A 6,893-nucleotide genomic window follows, 5' to 3' on the forward strand; every position below is an offset into this window, starting at 1 on the left:
GTACGTGTCCTGCAGCCATCAACATCAACTGATAATTAACACGTCAATAAAATCAAAGAATTAGTAGTTGAGAATAAAGGATTAACAGCATAGATCTTATTGGCATCTTTGGAATATCGCAAGAATCATCAAAAATCATTTCGAAATACCATTAGGGCCTAAGGAAAGTAAAAGCACGATTGTTTCCAAAATCACTAAATTTTTTCGAAATCCAGCGTAAAACAATGCTATAAGGTGACATGAAATGTATTAGTATTGCGAAGAGTTTTGGATCTATTCTTTAGAAGCTGGAAAACCACCTCAAAGATGGTAAAAAATCAAGGTAATCTTGACAGTTTTCTGTCGAAGCGTGCTGCTCTCCGAATTGTTTCCGACCAGCCGAACTGTCAGCAAGGAATAATATTTAAGTGTCAAGACTCGTTTGCATGAAACTATTCGTAAAAGAGGCCTTAATTATGGGCCGACTTAGGTTTTGCACAACTGATTGATTTTTCGCGAGTTTTTCACCTTGTGAACTTTAACTTGCAATTGATATTCTAACGGGTCTTGCAATACGGACAGCGCCATATTTTTTCCCGCCCTTTTGACATGTCCCTACAGTAAGGTTTGTCATTTCATCATGGAAAGATATACGATCCAACAACAGGTTGAAATTATTAAAATTTATTACCGAAATTCGGAGTCAGTGGTCTCAACCTTTGGAGTGGTCCAGATTAAAAGTTGAACGTCTAGTGGAAACATTTTAATCCACAGGCACAGTACAAAATGTTTCCGTGCCAGTGTTACAAAGAAGTAGTGTCGAGAATATTGACCCACTCAGTCTCTCACAAGTCGTTCTCAAACGTTGAGACGTCGTTGGGGAGAATTTTGCGAAAAGATCTTGGCCTACATCATWACAAGATCACATTGAACTGAAGTCGCTTGACCCCCAGAATTCTCGCTTGTTCCTGAATTGGCCAGAGCACCAAGCAAGGCAGCAATCCACACTGACTCCATCAGCCCCTATTGCATCCCGAAAAATTATAGGTTTGGTGCGGTTTATGGGCTGGTGGCATCATTGGGCCGTACTTCTTCCGTGATGATCAAGACCGGCACGTTACTGTGAATGGGAGTCGCTATCACTTGGACAATATGTGGTTCTAACAAGACGGCGCCACAAACGACAATGTCACATTCCAAGTGTGTGAACGTATTGTCTCACGAAATGGCTCAGTCAATTGGCCTCCATCGTATGATTTGACGCCGGGAAATCGAGTTACATACATAATGGCAACGAATATACTTTCACACGAATTAAGAATTTCATTGATACCCCAAGCCGTTTTTATTTTATAAAAAAAAAAACTTCTTTTAGCGCACTTATTGAAAAACTTACTAACGTACTCTAAGCCAAGGGAAATAATCCAAAAACTTTTCATCAAATGTAGTCAACTGCATTTCTGCACTAAAAAGATTGTTCTGTTAAATTCCCAGACATTAAATCGCAGTTTCTAACAGAGAAAAAATTGCTCTCTAATTTTTCAGCTAAAGATCTTAGAGCGCTGCCAACGGAGTCTACCTCGCCCCCAGCGCTGACTTGGGCTACCACGAAGTTAACTCAGTCCATTCGTAGATGATGTACGGCTGCTATTAGCGTAAAAGCTACATAACCTTAAACTAACGAACAACAAAAGCTTCAAAAACAACAACTACTACAAAATAATGCACATAACTACATAAGACACAGTATTCAGCTACTGAAATGGCGCGTTAAGAAAAAAGTTACAACAACAAAGCCGAGCATATAAACCTACACACATACCAACATTTATTCAGAGATGAGCACATGTGATTGTAAATCTTATTGAAATGAATGTGCAGGAATGTATGAAGGAGTTGGTGTGTGTGCGTGTGCGTTAACAACATGTTGAATGCTAGCCAAACTACAGGTACTTCCATGGAGAATTATTTGTCATGGTTTATGAAAGCTCACATAATGGACGCAGCCAGCTGAGGGCAGATATTCTTTAAACACAAGCACACAAACGTGCATACAAATATTTGTGTCATAGTATGCATGTGTGTGTGTGTCGCGCAGAGCAGCTGCACATGTTTAGACGGCGCTAATAATCTCTCAAGTGTTGCGAAATGTTGTGGAGCACGCGCACCTTTGCACATGAAGGCTACATACATACATGTATATATGTAAGTGTTTATAGAAATCACACTTCTCACTATGCATTTTTACCGTTGCATGAGCATTTTTTCTTTCAAAACCTATGTTAAGATTCAAAGTCTATTTTTAGTCAACATCGAGTCAAAAGCATTCACCAAAACTAAATTCTGCGCGTGTGTGTGTGTGGGTGTGCCACGTTCACGGCAGCCAACTGGTTGTCTAATCACACAAATTACTGCATTTCACCCCCTGGTCTTTTCATGCACATTATAAGAAATGCACAGAAATAGACAACTTTATTAGAATACCTGTGGAGTTCTCTCAATGTATATAAGTTTGTATKCGTGTGTGTGTGTATTCACCGGCCTGCGCASAAACATATCCTTTCTTTATTAGCTCTCGCCTCGGCGAGGCGATTTTTTCATCCTGCAGCTGCATAAATAATGACCAAAGATATTGCAGCTGCGAACTTATGCCGCCAAAGCTGGTAATGCAGATTAATACCGAAAATTGCCATGCATTTGCAATACAACCGCAYGTGGCATCAACAGGAGCTTTAATATGAAAATATTTCCCCTGCTGAATCTCCCTTTATGTGGATGTGGGAGTAAGGATTTAAAAAAATTTTATCAGTACTTTGAAGGTGACAAAATAAATATTCATGGATAATTAAATATTTGGAATTTCCGGGCACCTTTTTATCACATCATGTACCTAATATGAATATTTTCGAAYTTCCGTGAGACTTTATAGYGCGTATATCAGAAAATATGTGAGTTATCTTAATACAATTAAGAGAGCACGCTTTTCTTTCAATGGTGAATCTTTGTGCTTAGAATGAATAAAATCAGATGAAATCTTTCTGGGGTCTAACTAACAAACCTTATGTAATTGAAAGTACTTCCCTGGTTATATACGAACTTAGCAATTCCTTACTTGTTATATACACTTGTATACATATTTTGCTTTCCAATAATTGTTACAGTTATTCTTTTAGTTCCCAAAAATCSTCTTTTTTAGACTGATCTCAAATTATGACTTCTTTTTTGGTTATATTTGCCTGCTTAAGAACTTTCAAAGTTAAGAAAATCCCAGAAGATTATTTTGTTCTGATCGATCTACTGAAATTTTCATCAGCAAATGAGAAGTGAGATAGAATTGTAGAAGTCTGCTGTTTTGGACTCTATTTTTCAAATATTTTCTAGAAAAATAAGTTTACTACCTGAAACCACATAAAAAAGTGCCACCACACCTTAAGGCGCAAAAATAATTTATGAACCAAAATGCAAAGGAAAAAAGAAAAAAAAAACCTAATAATAATGCATTAATAGAAATAAAAAGAAAATTTATAGATTGTGTATATTTATGGTAGCTGTTTTCATCGACTTTACAGTGCGAACAACTAACTTAACCTAACCAAATACCCGCAACATTTTAATAATGTTCCTGATTGAATAAGATCAGTTATACATATAATCAACATTTCCTGTCTATTCAATATTAAATATTATTTCTTTAAAGTCTATTTATATTTGCAAAACGCTGAGGTGTGTCACAACTTTTATACTTACAAACATATTTAAATATATTCAACTAACMTTAATAACCTACAATGTTTAGCAACAAACCCACCCTTACTTCCTTTCGAACCACTTTTATATATAAAAAATTTACAACTGGTCGCTGACCACAACTAGCCATAGAAAAAACGGTTATCTGCCGCGTTAAACGCCTACTTAACGRTGTCATTAACGATTATATTCGTGCATACATACATATCAACAGTTAATACCATGACTTAACATAACAAGCACTTTGAAGGATGTGCTCAACTTGTTGCCGATATGCTTAATGTGCTTCATCCATACATACTCACACACATGTATTTGTGTTAAAGGATCATAACCACATTTGTAAGTATGTATGTATATAATTGCTCCATTAACCTCACTCATTAATCCCACATTGACTTTTCATAGCCGACTAGAATTAGTTGGTCTTGTTGGACAACACTCTAAAARGTAATTAGGATTTTGAGATTTTATTGAAGTGAAAGCTAATGAAGTATCTCATGGGATAAAAAAATTATTTTAATTTTAATGACATTTTTATAGTATACACTATGAAGAAGTGCTGAATCGYTTGTATGATTGAGCAATGCTCTTTCAAGCTATGTCTCAAGTAATATTAAGTTTATTAAGGAGAGGATCATAACTACGTAGAATTTGAAGTACGTTAGTTTTAGATGTTCTTTGCAGTTTAATATAAAGTTGAGAAGAAATTATGATTAAAGAAAGTTTGGCCCCAAACTTGTTTAAAGCATATACAAATTCTTTGTGGGGTTGATATATATAATACAAATATTTCTCTGCCCTTAAAGTATCYAATGCAATGACAATACTAATTAATTATTTTTTTTGATTTATAGAATATCTTCTACTATCTCCRTACTTCATTCATTTCCAAATTCATGCTTTCACCGATAAAAACAATTGGTGAAACCAAARCCATCAARTAATWCGAAGTTCYGCTKTGTATAGTTCCTARCMACAATATCAAGAWGCTGAATCTTTGAAACGCATTTATGAGATGACTCTTCTTCAAATTTTTTAAACTTTTTGCATGTTAACATAATCGTGGAATCCTTTATGATATTCCATATTCAACTCTACCCTCTATTCTGAAAACGCAAGCAATCTGTGATATCGAAATAAATTTAAACTTATTATTATGGACTCTCTGCACGAGAAGAGAGAGAAGTGCTTTTGGAGTTGTATAACAGTCCGTAAACGACATGACTCCTTGATCTTTAAGATGATCTTTAAGAGCTTCAGAACAACATAAAACAAACTAGGGAATTAGGTAATATTTGTTGTTCCTTAAACTATCACTATTTCATTTCTTTCTAGATCGCAATTTAAAAATAGAATTTTCGGGTTTGAAAATATTTTCAATTATTTTAGAATTTTATTTGTTTGGAAAATGTGAGTTTTGTTTGTCGATGAAACATTCAAGTTTTCTAAGCCTTTAAGCGTTATATCTAACGTAATTGTGCCCCAAGAGCACATATACATACACATTTTAATAAGGAATAGCTTTATGTTCTATGATGAGATGAAGTAAACATAGTCTCAAAATATGAATTTGGTCAAAAATGGAACTTCAATATATTTCTAAATCTGCTTTACTGGAAKCTATAACAAACCCAGCCATCCATTACGAATCAAAACACATACATATGTTTTGGATCTTAGTCATCGATCCATCATAGCAACCCACGAACATATTTATTACTGTGCGAAATTAAATGCACAAACATAATCGACGCTGGGGATACAGATAGTTTCACGGATTAACTGATATTGACGGCAGATAATTCCACAAGATCTAAACAACAACAAAATACGGGAAATTGCAACTAAACCACAGTTGTTTGGTAAGTGAAAAATATTTGTATACCCAAAACCAGGTATACTAAGCTTGCCACGAAGTTTGTAACAGCCAAAAGGAAACGGTAGAGATTATATAACAGATTTATGTATAACAGATTCTCTGTCTGACCATCTTTATACACACGAACAAGTTTCTCAGTTTTTGAGATATCGGTCTGAAAATTTTCACACGTCTTTTTCTCCCAAAGATCGTTAATATCGGAACACTATAGCATATAACTGCCATACAAACTGAATGATAAAAATCACATCCTTTATAGAAAATTTTATATACAAGATATCTTCACGAAATTGGAAACGGATTATTTTCAAGTTTAGATCGTACTACTATAGCATATAGCTTCCGTACAGACTAAACATTAAAATCAACCCCTTAAATGGAAATATTTTTGTTATTTGTGAGGGGTAKTAAAGCTTCGGTGCAAACGAACTTAACGTTTTTTTTTTGACGACCAAAAACTCGCGCGGCTAGCTTAAATCTCCTCASAACAACAATAATAACAAGCATGGAGAATAAGCAGAATGACGGCATGCCTATCAAGCCGCGCAGATATAACATGTTTGTGGATATTTGTTTCACATTCTTCCCATACCGTTATACCGYCGCGGCGTTGGCGTCAGCAAGCAGCCTGCCGCGCATTCCAACAGTTGCTGATGTTGCTGTGGCATRACGGTGGTTGGTGTTACCATTTAGTGTGACACCTTGACTAGTTCACATACATATCACAAGCATGCCGTTTTCGAGGAAGGCAGTAATTTTTCTTCTTCTTCTTTTTTTATCAATTTTAATACGTAGGTAGTGGTTGTTTTCCAGAAGGGATTAATTTACGACCGCAATTAAAACTATGTGCGCACATACAACCGCACGTTTTGTGTTTGAGATGTATGGCAATTATTGTGACGRTTGTTAYTGTTGTTGTTGCCCTATTGCAGTTATGTGCTGATAGAAGTATTTGTGTCGATAGAGTGAAAAAAATCCTGAAACAAAAATGTGTCACACAACGGACGTGAGTCCATATTAATTTGAGGTTATGTACATGTGTACTTACGTATATGACTATATGCATATATAGTRCAAATGTATATCTTGTGTAAATTTATATCATATACACCAACCATAACCTTACTCTTTCTAATTTTTATATAATAGTTATGTTGTTTTTGTTTGCTGTCTATCCATTTCTCTTGCACAGTTATACATCGCTCATACATCTTATCAGCGTTTTGGGAATTACGCCAATAACCGTCACTACATACCAATAGCAGGTTGTTAAATACATGGAATT

The 6,893-nt window shown here is 35.3% G+C and overlaps 1 protein-coding gene across 1 annotated transcript in view; it reads right to left on the reverse strand.

The window, feature by feature from the left end:
• The window catches only part of LOC108966202, a 12,168-nt gene that overhangs the window by 2,479 nt on the left and 2,796 nt on the right, over positions 1–6,893 (reverse strand). The gene's annotated exons all lie outside the window — the stretch shown is intronic.

The sequence above is a fragment of the Bactrocera latifrons genome, unplaced genomic scaffold, assembly GCF_001853355.1.
Source record: "Bactrocera latifrons isolate USDA-ARS-PBARC rearing strain unplaced genomic scaffold, ASM185335v1 scaffold_10, whole genome shotgun sequence".
NCBI classification, from domain to species: Eukaryota; Metazoa; Arthropoda; class Insecta; order Diptera; family Tephritidae; genus Bactrocera; species Bactrocera latifrons.